The 21,697-nt window shown below is 47.9% G+C and overlaps 1 long non-coding RNA gene across 1 annotated transcript; it reads left to right on the top strand.

The window, feature by feature from the left end:
• The first annotated feature begins 1,090 nt into the window (after window positions 1–1,090).
• LOC149348214 (uncharacterized) lies at window positions 1,091–21,260 on the top strand. The gene is made up of 3 exons (XR_016292234.1): window positions 1,091–1,203; window positions 1,375–1,490; window positions 21,058–21,260. It is a non-coding gene; the product is annotated as an uncharacterized LOC149348214 (long non-coding RNA).
• The last annotated feature ends 437 nt before the right edge of the window (window positions 21,261–21,697 follow it).

The raw sequence follows: 21,697 nt of genomic DNA, 5'->3' as shown, positions 1-21,697 counted from the left end.
GATTCGGGTTTTTCGTTGTTTTTTTTCGGTGAAGTGCTCTTCAATACAAATCCTTCGTGAAAATTATGTCATATCTCGACGATGTTCATTCCCTTCAAAATAGTTGCTAGTTTAAATTATTGCAAGTTTAATCTAGTTAAACCCAGCCAATGATGAAGGCTTTGCCTAGAAAAAGACAAGACCTCTTGTCGAAACGTTGCCTAAACACCCTGCGGCTTTCCCTTGCCTTGTTCACTTTGGGTTGTCAAGAGACCCACCTACCCGCCCTCTGTCTACCACATATACCACGTTTCGTAAAATTAACTTTAACTCCGAAATTACTGATGCAATGGCAAATACGGTTTCAGACGTGGCGTCGTGAAATGAAAGACGGCTCACCGGTCATCACGAAGTCGTTACCTCCGCATTAAAGGCTCCAAACAATGTGCGCATACTGATGTGAGCACATATACTTAGTGGATCGTGCCAGGTTACGGACTCATGTCGTGGTGCGTTTGGCGTTTTCGGTTTGTAGCCACCCTTCGGCAACAACGGAAGGCGACTCATACCTGCTCTCCCCTCACCCTTGCTTAGAAGCCATTGGCACCTGGGAGTTGAATAAAGTCATCGAGCACATCGTGGTGTGCCAAAATAAAACTCAAACAGTCGGTGTGTATGGAAAGTGTTTTTTGTGTGTGCATGTGCCTCCCCATACACAAAGAATCTGATCGACGCTTCACTTCAGAACCTTTCTGGAAGCCATTTAATTTAGGATTCGTCCTCTTGCGGCATGGGTCACATGCAGTCACAAGTAGAGAAAGCTACCACGTGCTTCAGCGCTTGCTTCTCTCCGTACCCTGCTCTCGGACTTTGCTTTGTGTTTTTTTTTTCATTGTTTGATTCCAGCAACGACGCACTTGTGTTCAATTTTCAATTCGAAAACAGTTCACTTTGTGTTTTTCTCATGAATGTGTGCGCTATTGTTCGATACGCAAAAATAAAAGTTATACAGGTGGTGTGGGCGGGACCTTGGGCTGTTTTTTTCGTTTATCGTGGGACAGATGTTCCAGTAGGAATTCTTTCGTCGTTTGCACCACGCGTTGCATGCTGCCGTTAGAATGCGGAGTGCTAGATGGAGCAAATGTCTGCTTAAGTTCGTTTGCCTTCAATAAATCAGCGAACCCGTTTAATCGGAGTTGAGACCCGTCATCATATACTACCCCCGTGAGTAAACCAAGGGTTATAAATATTCGTCAACAATCTGTGGTAGTTTTTTTGCCGTCAGGCAGGCTGCTCTGTTTATTTCTAAATATCAGGAGAACAATTACACCGGTTTGAAAAGCATCTTAATCGCTTAAATCTTAACCGCTCTTAACGCTTATCTCTTGCCAACAGGTCTAAACCGCTGCACCACGGCGCGAGTAGGGGTACGAGGACACCCCGGGATTTATGAATGCACATGACAGTGTCGTGACGTCATCAACACCACGTGATCACCGGTTGACAAATAAGTGAGCACCGCCAAGTTTGAAAATCTGAGGACCCCCACAGTTTGGAAGTTGGCCAACTATCGAAAATACTAAAATTCCCCCCTCGCCCTTCCCAAAAAATGGAAGTAGACCAACACAAAAACGGATCAGCCTGGATTAACGGGAATTAGTGGGTGGGACAATGTGGATTACTGGGTCGGATTAGTACAATCGCAAAAAAATCCAATGTAATGTAGCCGGATATCTTAGAATGCGATGACTCATGGATGCCATATGGAAACGGTTGCGACCAGAGCTTTGGTGGGGAAATTGCAAGCACGTTAGGCACTTATTATAGACGCCACAGCAGCTAACCTAAATTCCATCGCATTTTCTTCTTTAAATATACGAATAAAAAAGACTCCGCAGTTTTTAGGCTATGTGATAACTTCGCTTTGCCCCTTTGTCTGTCAACTGATGTCGTCCGCCCAGTTACTCACTGGTTCTGAGTATTTTCTGGTTCTGCATCTTTGGGGGAATCTCCCTAGTAGGCCATGAGCCCCTACGGCGACTACGCAGCTGCACGCAAAGAAGGGCCACTAAGAACACTTCTCTTTCTAGTAAAATGTGGTACAGGTGCTTTTCGAGACTGTGTTGCCGTTTTTTAATAAAGAAAAAAAGTGTTTATTTATTGCTCAGGCATATAAGTTGATGTGCGAGGATTTTTCCAGCTGCTGAGCAGAACTTCATGTCCACGGAACTCGATGATCGCAGCTATAAGGACAGGCGAGCGGCCGTGTTTAACCACAGAGGTCAGCGAAAATCAAAAGCCGCACACAACATTTCCGCTGTTTCTGAAAACGGTCCGTAGCGGAAACACCTATCTTCCCTCTTTTTTATTGCTTCTGGCTAGTATAAGCTAGAAGAGGCACTTTCTCAGTAAAAACAGCCTTTTCGTCTTTAGAACATGGTCACTGATCAGTCGCAAAAGACCGACTTCAATTTGTCCGCAAGCCGCCGCGGTGGCTCAGTGGCTATGGTGCTCGGCTGCTGGCCCGAAAGACGCGGGTTCGATCCCGGCCGCGGCGGTTGAATTTCTTTGGAGGAGAAATTCGAGGCCCGTGTACTGCGCGATGTCAGTGCACGTTAAAGAACCCCAGGTGGTCGAAATTTCCGGAGCCCTCCACTACGGCGTCTCATAGCCTCAGTCGCTTTGGGACGTTAAACCCCATAAACAAACAAACACACAACAATCAATTTGTCCGCGTTGTTGTTTACGTACCTTACCTAGCGTTGCCTAAAGGCTTCGAAGTTTCTTGCTAAAGTCTATTCAGTTTGCCGCAGCAAAGAACACGAAACTTTCGAAGTAGCCGTCCACGTTACCTCTTCCCTAGGGAGCGGCCATACCATCGGCTTGTTATTTCATCCCTGTCGTCTCACAGTGTAGATGTCCACGGCCGGTGACATTGGTGTCAGTCCACCATTTATTCCTCTGCAGCATTATGGTGAATAATTACCAACCCGTTCTCTTGCTCGCTTTGAAATAGATAGCTATGCTCAAGGAGGAGGAGGAATAAGAGAAAAGGCAGGGAGGTTAACCGGATGAATAATCGGTTTGCTACATGTCGTGTCCGGTCGCTGTGTTGAATGCAGCGAAAGACGCACACGGTACTTTAAGACTTCGTTTATTTAAAGCCGATGAGGGTGCGACCAGCGTCGACCGAGGCAGGAGCCGAACTGGCCGCCCGAAGAAAGGAGGGAGCGGAGAAGCGTCCACGGGAGGGAGTGGCTTCCCAAAACAGGAGGAGGATGCGGGGGCGCACCATGGGGGGGCATCTGGCGACAGCGTGCGACGAGGGGCAAGTGGTCGTTAGGAGGAGGATGCGAGTGGTCGTTAGGAGGAGGATGCGAGTGGTCGTTAGGAGGAGGATGCGGGGGCGCACACACACAAAAGCAATAAGGGGACACAACACTACACTACGCGGGGTTCCGGAAGGGGGTGAGGGAATAAAAAAAAAGAAAGAGAAAGGAGAGTAGCAGAAAATTGAACTCACTCTAAAAGTCACTGTTCGTTGAAATCACAGCCTATCATGCAGGCTAGAAGTTCGCAAGAAGGGGAGCAGTGCCTTGGAGGCCTTCACCGCCGACGATCGCCGCGTTCAGTGGCCGATAATCTACATTTCCATAAGTAGACGTGCATCTAGACGCTGCAGCGCACGGCTGATGAGACTGCCTTTCGGCGCTGTAGGCAGGGCAGTCACAAACAATGTGGGTTATAGTCCCGTCATTCCCGCAGGTGGCACATGCAGGGCTATCAGACATACCAATTAAGAAAGAGTAATGGTTGGTGAAAACTACACCAAGCCAGAGGCGACACAGCAAAGTTTCTTATCGTCGTGGTAAGCCCGATGGAAGCCGGAGCTTCAGATCCGGGTCCAAGGATTTTAAACGTGAATTGCAAAATTGGCCGGAATACCACGCGGTAATCGCGCAAGTGCGCAAAGCCTGCCCGCTGCGTCTGATCTCGAAATGGGGATTGACGCAAAATCGCCGTCGTCGTGAGCAGTTCACGAGACCTCAACCGCGCGGTGACTGCCTGCTATGCCGCTGTGCCCCGGTAGCCATTGGTAGATAATGTCATGTCCTGCATTGATGGCAGAGTGATGTAGTTGCCGAATTCCTGCGACCAGTTGTTAATGAGCTCCACGGCCCATGGAGCCCCTTGGAGGGCAGCTTTGGAATCGGTGAAAATAGACCACCGCTGAGGGCGCTGCTGACTGATGTGTTCAATGGCGACACGAGGAGCAGTGAGTTCTGCACCCGTCGAAGAAGTGTGGTGAGCTATCCTAAGTCTGATTTCTTTAGTCCTTGCGGGTATGACCACGGAGCCAAAAGAAGTGATAGGGTTCAGTGAGCCGTCGGTGTAAATGTGCACCCGGTTTGCATGGTGCTCATGTAAATATTCAAGGGTGGCTTGTTTTAGTTCTATCAGCAATAAGTCGTTCTTCTTCCTGATTCCAGGTATTGAAAGAAGCACTCGGCGATTGTGCAGACTTCAAAGTGGCGAGGACGGTCTAGAGGCGGGTGTAAACTGGGACGGCAGAATGGCACGATGTGCGTCAATGATGTCTGTAAACAATGTGTGCAGCCTGGTAATAGGAAGACTGGCAAGATGGTGAGAGGGAACCCGGTAGATGTGTCGAAAATGTGCCCTCAGTGCGTCAGCTGTTAAGTAGGTAGGGATTCGATGCTCCTGGGCGATGAGTACAGATGAGGCCGTAGAGGCACATTTCGGCAATCCTAGGCAAGTCCGGAGAGCTTGAGCTTGAACACTTTGCAGACTTCGTTTGTTTGTATTTCGAATGTTTCCAAGTACAGGGAGGCTGTAGCGAAGAAATCCCATGAATAAGGCGTTGTAGAGCTGCATCATCAACCGCACCGACGCTCCCCACGACTTTCCCCCAAGAAAGGCGAGAACGCGAGAAATCGCTGTCAGTCTCTTTTTCATGTGTGAGATATGAGGAGTCCATGATAGATTTCGGTTGATAATTACTCCCAGAAAGCGATGGCTCTTTACGTAGGGTATTGCTGTGCCGTTTAATTGTCCTCAAGACAAACTTGATGTTGTTTTAAGCGACATGTGCGACCGGCCTTGTGGAGTACTTGCGGCAATTTCTCTAAAACAGTAAGGTCTTAAATCATTATTAAACCAGACCATATGTGGCACAGGTCGTGAATTAGCAGTCCTTTGTCACCACTCCAGGAAGCACCCAGAAGAGTATCCAGTGGCCAATGTCACCGTGCGGAGGGTAGGTCAGGGCCCTTAAGTCATTTTTAGAGATTCTGGGAAGTCTCCTTTCGAACTGCCCATTCCTCTCGGAGAATTCGAGCTCGGTACATCCAGGGCACGGAGCACCCTATAGTTAAGGGCAAAGGCATCTTCAATAACAGCTGCCGGCGGTATCACATCCTGCACCGATGCCGCAACCTTTAGCAAATCGAGAAGTGCAAATAAATATCTTCTAGGCTCATCTAATTATGAAATAATTGAGTCGCTTACATCTGACATCCTGGGAACGTTTCCAGTACTGATTACGACCAACCTTTTATCCGCGTGACCTTACCTCGTTTCTATGCACATTAACGTTTACTTTTCTTATCAGCAGCGCACACGTGAAACACACACAAGCATGCAGCAAGCACAGCAAGCATGCAGTCACGTGACAAAGGCTTTAAATGGAAGCAATCCCAAGACTAAGGCCACAATAGCTCGGAAGAGCGTCATATTAACTTATTTATAGCAGGCACCCAAGCCGGTTGCTACTAAAAATGTCCGCCTTTGCAGTGTGGCGCGTCACGCGTAGTATTTCGGCGTACGGAGTGGGTCGTTCCGAGCCATTTTGTTTTTTTTCAGCCGCGACCTTTTCGACTTCCGCGGTCTGCTGACGCACGTTTTCGTATTTGCGCGGCTCAGAGCAGCTTGCACTTCTCGCTTTGTTATTTGGTGCGGGATTAAAGCTGCGGTCTTTTTTTCTTTATGACCAAACGAAAATTGCCGGGTGCGGGAGTTCAAACACAGTGTTGTGGTACTTCGTTTATTAGAGAGTGGAGCTAAAAGGTCGTTTCACTGCACGCAAGTTCGAACACACTGCCGCATTATGCGAAGTGTTTAGCGGTATAAGCACATACTACATTGCCTGGTGGGATACTTCGATTGTTTCGACAGCTGCGTTATCATATACGAGGTCACTATTTTTACAGTTTCGCTCTAATTAGTGTCAATGCACATTCACTGCCGGCAACCTTGAGCGGTGCCCTTGGTTATTGAGCGGGCTTAAAACCTGCGTTAAGCCGTGGCATTCTCGATGATACCCCAGATGCCGCTTTCATATACCTCTTGCGATAAGGTATATTGGCCAGAGTTTTGTACTTGATGTTTTTTTCTTGCGGGCTTAAAAAGCAGCTTGCTCTACCAGATGTCTCAGGGAAGCTGACCAATAATTTTTAAAAAAATACGGTTTTTGAGGGAAACAGAAGCTTTTTGCAGCATAGTAATACCAGTGCTGGCTGACGTCGAAAAACAAAAGAATCACGCCAAATACTAAAGTGATTAAATAAGGTCTATTAATTAACTTTTTAACTATTACCGATAGGCACCTGATTGCTGTTAGAAATCTGTAGCCGGCCGTTAGTAATAAGGATATCAGTTTCTAGAATTTCGGAAACGCGATTACTCTGGGCGCTGAGGCTCTACCTGGCTATTTCGATTAGTTACGTGCGCTAGAGAGCTTGCTTTGCCTGAATGGTTTTCGTAAGCGCATGTAATTTTCCATGATCTAGCCCAATTTTGTCGAGCCGCAGCGGTTAGGGTGATCGTGTTTTGCAAATTCTAAAAACTATTATGGCTATTACTAACAGAAGGCTACAAATCTCTAACTGCAATCAAGTGCATATCGGTAATAGTTCGAGAGTTAAATATTGGATTTTAGTTCTTCTCCTTACGAGTTAACATGATTCGCCTGTCTACTGACGTCCGCCGATACAGATAATATTAAGCCATACAAAGCTTCCCTTTACGTCAAAAAGCCTGTTTAATAATTAGCGATCAGCTTCCCCGAAACACCTGGTATATACTAGTGCTCCGTCCCCGTGATTGCGGCCAGTTTTACTGTATCACTTTGTTTCTTTTTTCTTCATATTTGCCGTCCTTCAGTGTTACGTGCATCTAGCCAGCCAATGTGCGTTCCCATTTGTCACAGGTGCTCTCGTTTGCGGACGTTCCTTCTTTAGTGGGTCTGCAGCGTCCACATGCGGGCACACCGTTAATTTTACCAGTGCTCAGGTCAGGGACACGCGAAGAGTTGAAGCTATGAACGGACTAAGCAAAGAGTACGCCGCGGGTAGTTCCACACGGTACCTGCATGTCTTCTCTGTACGGAACTAGATTAGGTCGCGGGGTGAACGACTGTCCTCGACCAGCAGAGAGACGTGTTGACGCAGTCACCGCAATGGGAGAAGGCTGTGAACGTGGGACTGCAAGCAAATGTTCAAAGCGATTTTTCTTCCTGATTCGTTTTAAGGCTCATTTTACGCTACCCAGAATTGCAACCTCATTTCGTAGTATAATGCATCCACGCCCGGGCGGAAGTTTTGTGTCCTCCAGGAAAGATACAACTTCGACGACCACTGCTCTGCACAAAGGCTAGGCGAAAGTCCTTCCAGTTTTCTGTGGAAAGTGGAGACGACAGAAAACCGAGGATGGAAAAAACGAAATAAAGAAGAAAAGACAGTTATCCCCGTAGGTAAACTGCGGACGTTTCGCAGTGATGTTCCATTCGAGGAATTTTACCTCGAATTTTACCAATGGGAGAAGGATGCGTACGTGGGACTGCAAGCAAACGTTCAAAGTTATTTTTCTTCCTGATTCGTTTCAAGACTTAATTTACGCTATCCAGCATTGCAACCACATTTCGTGGTATAATGCATCAACGCCCTGGCGGAAGTTTTGTACTCATCCAGGAAAGATACAACTTTGACGGCCACTGCTCTGCACAAAGGTTAGGCGAAAGTCCTTCCAGTTTTCTGTGGAAAGTGGAGACGACAGAAAACCGAGGATGAAAAAAAAACGAAATTAAGAAGAAAAGACAGTTATCCCTGTAGGTAAACTGCGGACGTTTCGCAGTGATGTTCCATTCGAGGAATTTTCCCTTTGGAAGAGTCGTTTTGGAGTAAAATTTGGCGACATGGGGAATTTTTATTAGTTTTCAGGAAGTTTAGGGTGGCGGAATTTTGTTCTTTCTTTTTAAATTACTGGACTTTTCACTGTGGTGCAAGAAAAAAGAGCCAGAAATACGGATTTTTGGGTGTGTTTAAGGTAATTTTCGGTTATGGTTTGCAACAACACTGAAGTAGTGAGATGCTGGTAGGTTCGGCACATCAAGGTATTCCTGCACAAGAGAGGAGCTTCCAATGACAAGAACAGCATGAGCGACGCGTGCACTGGCTACGCAGTCGAGCTGGAGAGAGCTTGGACAATGCTGATACGCTAAGATCTTAGGTCAACAGCCAATGCCTTACTAGATAAGGCAAATACAGCCTCTAAAAGGATACGACGGCAAGAATAGCTGAAAGATTATCAGACCAGCCTCTTGCTGAAACGGGTTTAGGCGTTTTCATTTGACACTCCTTGCTATTTATTTATTTCTGCCATACCCACTCTGCCTCCCCCTCATCCATAAATGATAGCGATCTTGACAGGCTGCTTTCTACTGTGCCGATGATCACGCGATTTGGTCACACTTCTCAAATCGCCTGATCATAATAAGTGAGTTAATTACTCATTGACGTCCACCCAAGCGCAGCCATACGTCTATAAAGGAAAGCTATACAGCTGTCTCAGAAACTTCGCACTTAAAGAAAAATTCGTCTTGGTCCTGGGTTCAAACCAGGGACCACCGGTTCACCAGAGCAGTCACTCTACCAAGTGAGCTAACCGGGACGGCAAGCTTATGGTAGGGCGAGAGCGAATTGATCAATAACTCGAAGGTCAACATTGTTCCCACTTCGAGTTACTGATGAATTCGCTCTCACCCTACCATAAGCTTGCCGCTCCGGTTAGCTCAATTGGTAGAGTGACTGCTCCGGTAAACCGGTGGTCCCGGGTTCGAACCCCGGACCGTTACGAATTTTCCTTTAACTGCGAAGTTTCTGAGAAAGCTGTATAGCTTTCATTTGTAGCCGTATGGCTGCGCTTGGGTGGACGTCAATGAGTGATTAACTCCCTTATTACAAATCTACTCCACCTTGGGGGTTTCCCCTGATCATTTGGTTGCCTGATCATCACACTTCTCAAAACGCCGCTCATATGACTGGCCATTCCCCCCCCCCCCCCCCCCCCCCCCCCTCCCCCGCTCCATCTCGTTCATTCATTTTTTTCTGACATGAACATTTCAGGGGATATCAGTGCCAGGTACAGCCACCGGTTTCGCCTAGCAGCGGAGGCTAGCACCAAGTATGGACGATATAATACACCACAGGGCGTAGCTACAGCATTCAACATAAAACATAGTTCACAAAGCAACACCTGTGAATAACAATAGCAAGGAGCTTCTTAATCCTCCTACCAAAGCTAAGCGCACCGCGTGAAGAGGGGGGAACGGTTTCGCGCCACAGGCACAGTGATTTTCCTCCTCCCTTCTTTCTTCTTCTTTCTACGGGAACTCCGGTTAGGACATGCCGTATTTAAAAATCTTAGTCGGAGGACGTGGGTTGGACTGCAGGCTCTGCACCTGAGTTTAGATGGAAGCGAAATGTGAACACACTCGTGTGCTCACGTTGTCACTGCCCGTTGAAGAACCACATGAGTTCGAAATTTTTCCGGAGCCCTCCACTACGGCACCTCTCTTTCTTTCTTCTTTCTTTCGGTTGTTGTTGTTGTTTTTGTTGTTTAAGACTTTATTTGTGCGCAAATTTAAAAGGGAAGAGTGATGGGAACAGGCAGACGGGAGCCCTTGAGCCCCTGCGGCTTCCGCAGCCCACTTGCATGCCGCCACTTGGACGGCTGGATCTGAGCTGCGCATCAGTGCCTCCCACTGCTCCATATTTTCAATGTTGCTATGTCGTTTGGGAAGATTTGAGCAACCCCACATCATATGCGTGAGGTTGGCTGGCTGGGGACAGAATGTACATGTACCTGTGAACTTGTCTGGGTAAATGTGCGAGTAAATTGTGGGATGAGGGTACGTATTTGTCTGTAAGCGGCGCCAGGTGTTTTCTTGGGCTTTAGTTAGGGTTTTGTGGCCGGCAGGATATTGTTTGCGGGCCAGACGGTAGGCTTGCGTAAGTTCCTGGTACACGGTCAGTACATCCTTCTGAGAGCCACTGCCGCCCCCGGCTTCTCCCCTTTGCCCGGTACGCTAGCTCTCGGGCGGTGTTGTGGGCGGATTCGTTGCCTGGAAGGGAGGAATGAGCGGGTGCCCAGATGATGCTCACCGTGTGTGAGGTTCCTGATTCCTTCCGTCCCTAGGTCCCCGAATGAATGAGACTCTTGCTGTGCCTTTCACCTCTAAAACAAATTTTCATTTTAATTCTGCAAAAATATTCGAGTGCAGAAGAGGTGAACAGATGAACAGAAGTGTCAGGCTGCTACGTGGACACAGACCGCACCAGAATGCCATCGTTTTCAAGTGTGCGACAAACTTCATGGCGTTGTATTTATCTTTAAGGCTGAAAAAACAGTGTTCTTGAAGGGTGACATCGGGGCATGTTTACTTTTAGAATTCTTAAACCACCGCTATTTAATTAAAACTGATTAAGGCTGGCGTTCAGCTTTCTTCTGTCAGAGTAAACTCCGCATATTTAACTAGACCGAAGCTCTGAAGAAAAGTCAATCGGTCTCAGAGCAAACACGAATAAGTTCTTCGTACTCAATCAACCACAAATGTCTTTCCCGACGAATGACCTTATACATTATCGCGGCACAACAAACCGTCAATTTGGTTCTTTTGCAGATGAAAAATGATTTTACGTGGGACGAGCGTGTCGGTCAGAGCACAGACAGCTATTCACGTACTAGCTTCTGTTTTTTTTCTACCTCCATTGAAAATCAGCTTACCACAGAAGCTTAACAAAAACGTACGCCGTCGAAATGAGGTCAACGGTTCGGAAAATTCTGGCGCCTACCAGTACTCACTTCTGCGTGCTTAAACCTTACTTAGAAACCTTAATCGTATTGAACGCGATCACGCCGCCAAAGGTCGTTAAGCTACTTCACTATACACAAATGGAATCCTTCTATAGTAAGCGGTACCTGAAGACAGCTGCTTCTGACAGCATTTTTCACCGTGCGTACTAAATCGGTCAACCCATGGCCTCGGCGCCCGCCTTGGAACGTGCCCCGGTTAATAATTTGTCCCCCTCCCCCCCCAAAAAAAAGAAAAAGAAAACACTACGCTCTTCTGACGTTTCTAACGTCAGCGTGTGTACGAGCACGTGTCGTGACGTCGCGTTAAGCGTCTCTGAGGGGCTCGCCAAAGTCTGAGGGCTCGCCAAAGTCTGTCGTAACTCTTATAAAGACATACTTACAGCTTGTTGGCACACACACACAAAAAAAAAGTGCCTGGAAAAAGAGGCTTTGGGTGTGAAAAGACTCCGTCACTCCAGTGCAAGATTAGCTCGCTCAGTGCGCTAACGGCGCGGTCACAGGCGAAGAACATCTTAGGCTGATCTTCTTTGGGCCTTGCGAAGCATGAGTCATCTTCGGCAATGACGTCGACATAGGAGGATATTTGAAATCGCGGGACTAGGATAGATTGTCTGGATTATTTTCTTTACTACATGAAAAAAGGGCGAAGGAATAGGACCAGATTTCTACAATCCTTTTTTTTTTTTTAATCTCGGAGTTAAGCCGCTTTGGGAGCTGCGAACGAGAAGTGACTCCAGCGGATTTCACAATCCACTCCACTTGTGCGATTTGCGGGCCTCGTTTTAGCGACCGTATTTTTTTATAGTCATCTGGTCTTGAAATAACATAAAAGACGCCCTCTAACTGGGGCGCATTTAAGACAACAGGATAACGCCCGCTATATGAAAATGACCGAAAGAGAGGGAAAGAGAGAGAGCAAATGACTTTAATGCTGTTTCAGGTCCCGCGCTGTTATCCAAACAGCTTCAACGTGCTCAGTCAGGGCTTGGTGGTGTTTTTCTTGGAACTGGCTCTCCATTGTAACTGACCGCTGTATTCTTTTTTTCATTCATGCTTTCTAAATATTTCTTCTTGCATATTTTTTATTGAATTTCTGCTGAAACTATATACTTTAAAACATGTTCTTTTTTTCTTTTTCTTTGTCAAGTTTTCATACCAATAATTAATACTTCATACTCCTTTCACGTTAAAGCTTGTAATGACTTACTTTTATTTTATTTTTTTGCGTTGTAATGTAAGAGGTCCCACTACTGTGCTTAACTTTGGGACCTTTCTGTTTTTTCTTTCGACAGGTTTGAATATATTTCAATGTATATTTGAAGAAACTCTAGAGCTCTCGTTACTTCCATTAATTTTATTTTCCTCAGTGTCACGTATTCTTTTTACTTAAATTAATGAGGAGTTTTTCAAGCCTTCCGGTCATAATAGCCTGGTGTAGTGTATGCCCATGCACAGGTCATGTTGTGTAGCGTACGCTCCCACATCTCTGTCTCATTTAATGCCCTCAACAGGGGCAGGAGGGGGGGGGGGGGGTGGAGGGGGGATAGTTTGATAAATAGAAAAATAAATAAATAAATGAAAACTTACCATTCCGCAGGAGCGGCAATGTTGGAGTTAGCCAGTTCGACCTCAAAACAGAGCTATTTCAAGCAAAGATATTCGCCAGGAACTTGCTGAAAGAGGTTTCAACTCACTCTGTGCATTGTCTCAGAATGGGTGAACATTATTAGTACAGCCCACGAAGTATTTGCCATGGTCTGGACGCGGTTGTTCCTTGTGCATTGCGTGTTGTTGTCAATGACAATATGAGCAATGAGCAATGCTGTCAATGAGAGGAGCTGTTCGCGGGCCTCGTGCGCAGCCCACCCCGCACGGTGGCGGAATTTCTAACCGAGGCGACCACGATGGAGACGACGCTGCAACAACGGGCCCGCCAGTACAACCGGGACATCAACTGCATGGTGCCCGAAGGCTTTTCCTCGTGTCTCGGCGGCAGCGCAGACACCTTGCGCGAACTGATTCGCTCAGTTGTCCGGGAGGAACTCCAACGGATCCATCTGCCCCAGGTTGCACCTGCGCCGCTGGCAGCACTGACTGAAGTCGTCAGGGACGAGGTGCGACAGGCTGCGCAGGCACCTCCTGTCCTCGAAGCGCCGTCCCGGTTCGATGACAGACCCACGTACGCATCCGTTGTACGTCGCACGACAGGCTACGGTCCCATTACCCGAACGCCTGGCGTGAGCAACATCGGCACATGTCACGCAAGCGTGCCTGGCTACGGTATGGCCCCGACGACCGCCGTGAGTAACATCGCCGCATATTCCGCAACCGCATCTGCTACAGCTGGGCCACGTCCTCGCAAGTCGGATTTGTGGCGTACACCGGACCGCAGGCCTCTGTGCTACCACTGTGGGGAGCCCGGTCACCTCTACCGAGCATGTCCGTACCGCCAAGTGGGCCTTCGCGGTTTCCATCCCGACGCACCCTGCCCTCAGAACGGCGAACGACCGCATGAGATTGCGCAGCATCTATGGGCACGCCAGAACCCTACCTACTCTGGAAGGCGCGAGGCCCGTTCCCCTTCGCCTCTCCGTTATAGCTCTTCCAGCCCTGGCCGCCAGAATAGCTCTGCTGGCCGTCGCTCGCTGAGTCCGCGTCGGGAAAACTAACACCAGCGACCTCTGGAGGCAAGGCCGCTGACGTCGGGACGTGTCAAGATCCTCCATCGCGGAACCCTCGAGCCGACGATACCCGGACAGAGAGAGGCAGCGACAGTATCAGATACGCTGCATCCGATTTGCGTGTGACAATTGATGGCACTGAGATTACCGCGCTTCTCGATACCGGTGCTGATTATTCTGTTATGAGCCGTGTATTTGCTGGAGAACTTAAGAAAGTTCTGACACCGTGGACGGGGACCCCCATTCGCACCGCTGGTGGCCACCTAATTTCCCCTGTGGGCAAGTGCACGGCTAGAGTTGGGATTAGTGGTTTCACGTACGTTGGTGAATTTGTCGTACTCCCCGAGTGTTCCAGAGACTTGATTCTGGGGATCGACTTCCTGCAGTCCAACGGCGCTGTGATTGACTTTCAGGAGGCACGTGTAACGTTCTCGACCAAACAGGCTGTGGCGCGCTTTGAATCCCGCGATACCTGCAGCAACGCCCTGCGCATTGTCGAGAACGACGTTACGGTGCCGCCGCGGTGCAGTGTTCTGGTGCTCGTGCGGAATGACCTCTTTCACGACTTCGAGGGCCTAGCGGACAGCCATAGCCCACTGCTGCTTAAGCGGGGACTTGCCGTTGCAAGAGGTCTCGTCCAACTACGTGACGGCCGCACCCACGTCCTCCTGAATAACTTTGCCAACGAATATCAGCACCTGGCCAAAGGCATGGCTATTGCCTTCCTCCACGACGCTGCTGAGGTTCCAGGTTTGTGCACCGTGGGAGGACCCACTCCGGAGCATGCTGGCCCACATCACGTTCTTCAGTCAGTCAGAATAAATCCTGCCCTGCCGTCGGTTCAGAGGGATCTTTTGTCGGACCTCTTGGCAGACTTTGCGGACTGTTTCGCTTAGTGCTCGAAGGTCGGCCGAACTCCACTCGCCAAGCATCGTATCATCACTGACGAGACTACGCGACCCGTCTGCCAGCGCCCATATCGTGTTTCCCCGGTGGAGAGAGAAGCCATTCAGAATCAGGTTGCCGAGATGCTTGCAGACGATGTCATTCAACCGTCCACCAGTCCGTGGGCACCGCCCGTGGTTCTTGTGAAAAAAAAAAGGACAATACTCTGCGTTTCTGCGTGGACTACAGGAAACTTAACAACGTGACCAAAAAGGACGTTTACCCGCTGCCCAGGATAGATGACGCGCTCGACCGATTGCGGAATGCCCGATACTTCTCGTCATTAGATCTTAAAAGCGGGTACTGGCAAATCGAAGTGGACGAGCGAGACCGGGAGAAGACTGCTTTCGTGACGCCTGACGGCCTCTATGAGTTTAAAGTGCTTCCATTTGGTCTGTGCTCAGCACCGGCCACGTTCCAACGCATGATGGACACTGTTCTCTCCGGCTTGAAATGGCAGTCCTGCTTGGTGCACCTGGACGATGTCGTTATATTTTCGACCACCTCTGACCAACACTTGGAGCGGTTGCGCATTGTGCTACACGGGCTCAAATCCGCGCAACTCACCATCAAAGCCGAGAAATGCCATTTTGGCTTTGAGGAACATCGCTTTCTTGGTCACGTTGTCAGCGCACAAGGTGTTCGCCCGGACCCTGACATGACCGCTGCCGTCTCAGGTTTTCCACGCCCAACTGACAAGAAGGCCGTTCGCCGGTTTTTGGGCCTGTGCTCCTATTATAGGCGCTTTATTCAAGATTTCTCGAAAATCGCGGTACCGCTGAACGCACTGACCCGTGACGACACGCCATTCCTGTGGGGGACCGACGAAGAGGCTGCATTTATCGAGCTTCGCAGCCGTCTGCAAAGCACTCCGATACTCGGCCATTTCGACGAGCATGCTGCCACGGACATCCACACTGACGCCAGCAATGTTGGCCTTGGTGCAGTGCTGATCCAGTGGCAAGATGGTGCAGAACGGGTGATCAGTTATGCTAGTCGAACACTTACGCGCTCCGAGACCAATTATTCTACGACGGAGAAAGAATGTCTGGCAGTGATATGGGCCATCTGCAAATTCCGACCGTACCTCTACGGACGACCCTTCCGTGTGGTAAGCGACCGCCACTCCTTATGCTGGCTGGCGAGCCTCAAAGACCCCTCAGGACGCTTGGCTAGATGGAGCTTACGCTTGCAAGAATACGACTTAACAGTAGTTTACAAGTCTGGCCGTAAGCATCGCGGATTGTCTGTTGCGCGCGCCTATCCCAATCAATGCCGAAGAAACCACCGATGATTTTCCTTTCCTGGGCTCTGTTAGTACCACCCAAATGGCGCAGCTTCAGAGGGCGGACTCGGAGTTGGCGCCGATCATCGATTACCTCGAAGGCAGTGAAGCTCCCATTCCGCGTGTTTTTCTTCGAGGGCTTCACACCTTCACTGTACGGTCTGGTGTTCTCTACAAGCGCAACTTTGCCAACAGCGAAGAAGTGTTTCTACTTGTCGTACCATCACAGCTGCGGTCTGAGATCTTGAGTGCCTGTCATGATGCACCATCCGCCGGCCACCTTGGAGTCAGCCGTACACTCGCACGGATTCGACAAAAGTATTATTGGCCCAGGTTACTCCCATCGGTGCGGGCCTACGTAAAAACGTGCCGTGAATGCCAACGTCGGAAGACTCCTCCATTGAAACCAGCCGGATTTCTTCACCCCGTCGATCCACCGAAGACCCCTTTCCAACAAGTGGGCATGGACCTCCTTGGTCCATTTCCGAAGTCTTCGTCTGGAAAGCGTTGGATAGTCGTTGCGACTGACTACCTCACATGGTACACTGAGACCACGTCTCTTGCCAAAGGCACTGCTGCTGAAGTGGCGCAGTTCTTCGTCCACAACATTGTCTTGCGTCATGGAGCACCCGACGTTTTGTTACAGACCGCGGAACTGCTTTCACGGCCCGCTCAACTCAGTCCGTGATGACTCTGACGCACACGAGCCATCGACGTGCTACGGCGTATCACCCGCAGACAAACGGGTTGGTTGAGCGACTCAACCGCACACTAGCCGACATGCTACCAATGTACGTTGATGTCGAGCATCGAACTTGGGACACCATTCTGCCGTACGTAACGTTTGCGTACAACACCGCCCTGCAGGAAACAACCCGACTGACCCCCTTTCAGCTTGTCTTCGGTCGCCAGGTGACCACTCCGTTGGATGCTATGTTGCCCGTCGACCCTTACTGCGACTCTGACACTGACCTCGACGTAGATACCTTCGTTCAGCGTGCTGAGGAAGCGCGTCAACTGGCCCGCTTGCGAATCCACCGTCAACAGGAGACTGACGCCGCTAGGTACAACTTTGGGCGCCGTTTCGTCAGTTATGCGCCCGGCGACCTTGTGTGGATTTGGATACCTGTTCGTCGCCGCGGGCTCTCTGAAAAGCTGCTGCGCCGATACTTCGGCCCTTACGAAGTAGTGCGCCGCATCAGTGATGTGACTTATGCAGTTGCTCCCGTCCCGACAGCTTGTTCATCGCGCCGGTCGCACCGAGCTGAAGTCGTACACGTTGTTCGCATGAAGCCTTACTACGACCGGCTACCTGACTGAACTGCGGTCCACTGCAGCTGTGCTCTACCCTTTCGCTGACTTTTCTCTCTTAGCCGCATCGTGTCGATGCTGCAGAAGAGGGGGGCAGTGATACATGCATTCGAAGACACAGAAGTAGAGCATGCACTAGAAGAGGAAGAAGTTATTGGCTCTCGTGCGCGCGCTCGAACCACTGAGGGTCCGCCGCAGGTTTTCGTCTCTGCGCTGGTGTTCTTTTTGGCGTTGCACACTACAATATAGTGAGTTTGAATGCCCCGCTATCGTGTGCTGCGGCTTGTTAGGGAAGTGGCAGGTGCTGGAGAAAGGGGGGGAGGGGGGGGTGAGGTAGGGTGCATCGTTTGAGCAGAAGCTCTCCGGGGATAGCCTTGGTTGATCCTACCATGTGCCGCTCGTAAATCCGATTAAAAACAAAATATTGTTCCCCTTGAATATCACACCCAGGCCTGAAGAAAGCCATTTCGTTGGCGTTAGAAAGTAAACAATCTAAGGTCTATTCCTAGAAGCATATACAAACTTTTGTACAAACTGGCACAATAGCGGAAAACTGTAACATCGAAACGACAAGATTTCTCAAATTAACCCAAGAGAGACCAAGCAATTGTGTTACCGTTCGGAGCAGGGAATGACGGCAATGGTTCAGAAAACGAAAAAAAAAATTAAAATATAAAGGAACGAGGGCCTGTGTGCGTGAAAATGGTGGATGATGTGGTACCAGGGTGACTGTTTTGTCAAATAACATTTCTGCGCTCACTAGCTGGAATAATGAAACTGCTCTATTTATGACATAAATGATGCTAAATTCACCTGAAACAAATTATTCGCCCTGCCGCTGTGGCTCAGTGGTTACGGCGCTCGGCTGCTGGCCCGAAAGACGCGGGTGCGATCCCGGCCGCTGCGGCCGAATTTCGATGGAGGCGAAATTCTAGAGCCCCGTGTACTGTGCGATGTCAGTGCACGTTAAAGAACCCCAGGTGGTCGAAATTTTCGGAGCCCTTCACTACGGCGTCCCTCATAGCCTGAGTGGCTTTGGGACGTTAAACCACAATAAACCAGCCATAAACCAAACCAAACAAATTATTCGCTGCTTGATGTAGCAATCTTTCAGAAAACCTGCGAGCTCACCTGCAACGCAGTTGTGTGCATAACATCCTAAAGAGTTAAATATCAAGGTGTAATATCGAGGTCACCTGAGACAATTCGTGCGCAGAAAATTCTCCCCTCCTTTATATTTCATTTGCCAAAACACCGAGGTTTCTAGTGATGAATGATGGATTTTCTGTAAACAATCATTTGTCGTCTACCTGGGTACAGGCAGAATTTTTTACCTGCATTAATCCATGAATGTGGCCCAGCAAGTCCCAAAAGTTAGATCATCTTCAAGCAGGCGCCGAAAAGTTAGCTGCGCAAAACTACGCGCATAATTTGACAAATGTTTTCTTTAACGTCAATCATAAGGTAGATATATTAATAGGTTAAAAGGATTTCTAAAATGTGTTTTAAATTAAATTACACTTTAAAAATGGTATATTTCTGATGATGATGACAAACTAATACTTCAGTCCGATTTGAGTAACATTGCTCTTTGGTGAGCAAACGGGCCCATGAAACTAAACATTAATAAATGTAAAATAATGCATGTCTCTCGACAAGGTGATTGTACATCGGTGTACACACTTAACAACACTCCACTTGAGTCTGTGTCTTCATACAGATGGCCTAACCATTTCTTCCACACTAAACTAGAAAGCTCACACTGACCACATTATTAGCAATGCCAATCGCACCTTAGGATACTTAAGACGCAATTTCAGTAAAGCCCCTACTTCATTAAAGCTTCTTTATAACGCCCTCATCCGACCCAACCTTGAATATGCTGCCTCCATCTGGGACTCCTATCAAAACACTTTATCTCATGCTGTTGAAATGGTGCAGAATAATGCTAATCGATTTGTACTTTCTAATTATAACCGAACAGCCAGCATAACGTTAATGAGGTCTAATGTCGGTTGGCCGTGTCTGTCTTTCCGCCATAAAATTTTTCGCATTTGCTTGTTTCATAAAATTTACTGCCATGAGTCTGTGCATCGTGAATTCATCATGTCGCCTAGTTACTGCTCCTCACGTCTCGACTATTGTCACAAGGTTTCTCTTCCTAATTGCCACACTAATACCTTTCATTATTCATTCTTTATTATTCATTCTTTATTATTCAGCACATCTAAAGACTAGAACCACCTTTCGCAGAGACCGCATGTATATCAGATTACGCTCTTTTCAGGCAAGCATTGTTCAATCATTTTTGGGATGTCACCTAAGTGTTTATTAATGGCTTTCTTCCATTTCCCGTTTTCTTGTTATTGTTATTCATGTCTTGTTTCGCTTTTCTACCTATTTTTCTAGTGCAATTATATTCGTTTTCTCGCTTTTTAACCTTTCAGGTGATAAGATTTATTTTATATTTTGTATTATATACGTGCCGCTTTCATGTTCTGTTTTGGCTTTTTGTAACCCACTCACATCTACAATGCTTCGGCAATTGAGGGTATGCGAAATAAATTAATTAATTAACTGAACGTAGCTAGCGTTCTTGCGGACCACTCGCCCCTCAACACAGGCGGTGTTTATTTGAACAGAGTGAGCAGTATTTGAGTGAGGTGTTTATTTCAGCAGCATTTTTTAAAGTCGAATTACCTTCCTCTTGAACAAGCCTGGTAGAGATAAAAACATTTTATTAATTAATTAATTAATTAATTAATAATTAATTCATTCATTTATTCATTGTACCCTTAAAGGCCCTTTTCGGGCATTACATAAGGGAGGGGGGGAACAGTTGAAATACAAAGTAAAGAGAATAACAATGTTAATACAGTAAAATCCAACACAACGCAATGCAAGAAGAAAAAAAAGAAAAAAGAACTGGAATACACTGTGAAATGTTAAGATGCAGTTCTAATCAATACATGGTGACGGATAGGGTAAAGGAGGGAATAGTAACAAGAAAAATAAATCGTAAAAATCAAAGCATGAGGTTGTTTTTTCATTTGCTGTAATGTTCGATTAGTGCGTCTCTAAATTTACTAGCGTCACGCTTGTTTACAATGTGGTCTGGTAACTGGTTCCAATTTTCTATTGCTGTAGGTAGAAATGATTTATTGAAGGCTATTGCAGAACCATGTAAACGCTGAACACTCAGGGAATTGAAGAGGCGACGCGATGTTCTTATGGGAGGTAGGAGTAATTTCTGGAGTTGCATAATGTGAGAAGAAATACTGCACAGTGATTTTCTACATACTGCCCATAATGTAACGATCACGTGAAATAACCTGGCTCGCCACTGTCTATATCGGGAGGCACACACGCAGCGAGACATCATTCTGCACGTGAGAGAATTAAGAAGCGCCGCAAAGGGCGCACCCTTGACATGCAACCCTCTAATACCCCTCGAGCCTTACAAAACCGGCACGAGGACCTTTTTTGCTCGTGCGGGGGCGTGGCTGTCTTTTGTAAGTGTCCCGCTCTCGGCACTCCCCGTTCTTACATTATTGATCACATGTCGAGCATCCTCGTGTACCGTGGGAGATGCACGTTGTCATTATACAAACCGCACGCGTACCATGCATCACCACTCAAGCCGAGCCAGCCATGCAGACTATATATACGCGTCTGTTCGCCTAGGTGCTGTTCAGTACGGCCTGCCGCCTGTGTTAGCTCCCAACTACCTGGTCCGTGAAAGTGGATTAGACGCTTCTTCGACTCCCGACTTACTACAGCACGCCGTTCGTACGGGAACGCTGGGGACCAGCTTTACCTTGCATATTTGACTCGGCGACGAAACGAACGACAGGTAGGTTGACTTTCAGGTCACATTTTTCCCTACTGTGCGGGATTATGACAGGATCACTGTGTACGATGATTACAACTTGACCTTAGTGGCGAAACAGCAAGTTAGCAAAAGAGCTCCGTAGATAACGTGATATATAGGTAACGTCCGGATCAAAGATTCAAAGAACTCGCTGTCATCATACCAGCGCAAGCTGTCATTACCCAAGCTTGACAATTCTTATTTCCCTTACGTGACATACCTGCGCGCTACTTCCCAGGAGACATCAGTGGAGTCTCCACTCACCCGCCTCCTCGGATCTAGGTCGCTAGAGTAGCATTTTCTCAATCATTTTATCTTCACATTCATTCATTCATTCATTCATTCATTCATTCATTCATTATTCGTTCATTCATTCATTCATTCATTCATTCATTCATTCATTCATTCATTCATTCATTCATTCGTTCGTTCGTTCGTTCGTTCGTTCGTTCG

The sequence above is a fragment of the Amblyomma mixtum genome, chromosome 4 (assembly GCF_055824585.1).
Source record: "Amblyomma mixtum isolate Tamu chromosome 4, ASM5582458v1, whole genome shotgun sequence".
Lineage (NCBI taxonomy): Eukaryota > Metazoa > Arthropoda > Arachnida > Ixodida > Ixodidae > Amblyomma > Amblyomma mixtum.
This window is presented reverse-complemented; position numbering and strand designations above follow the sequence as displayed.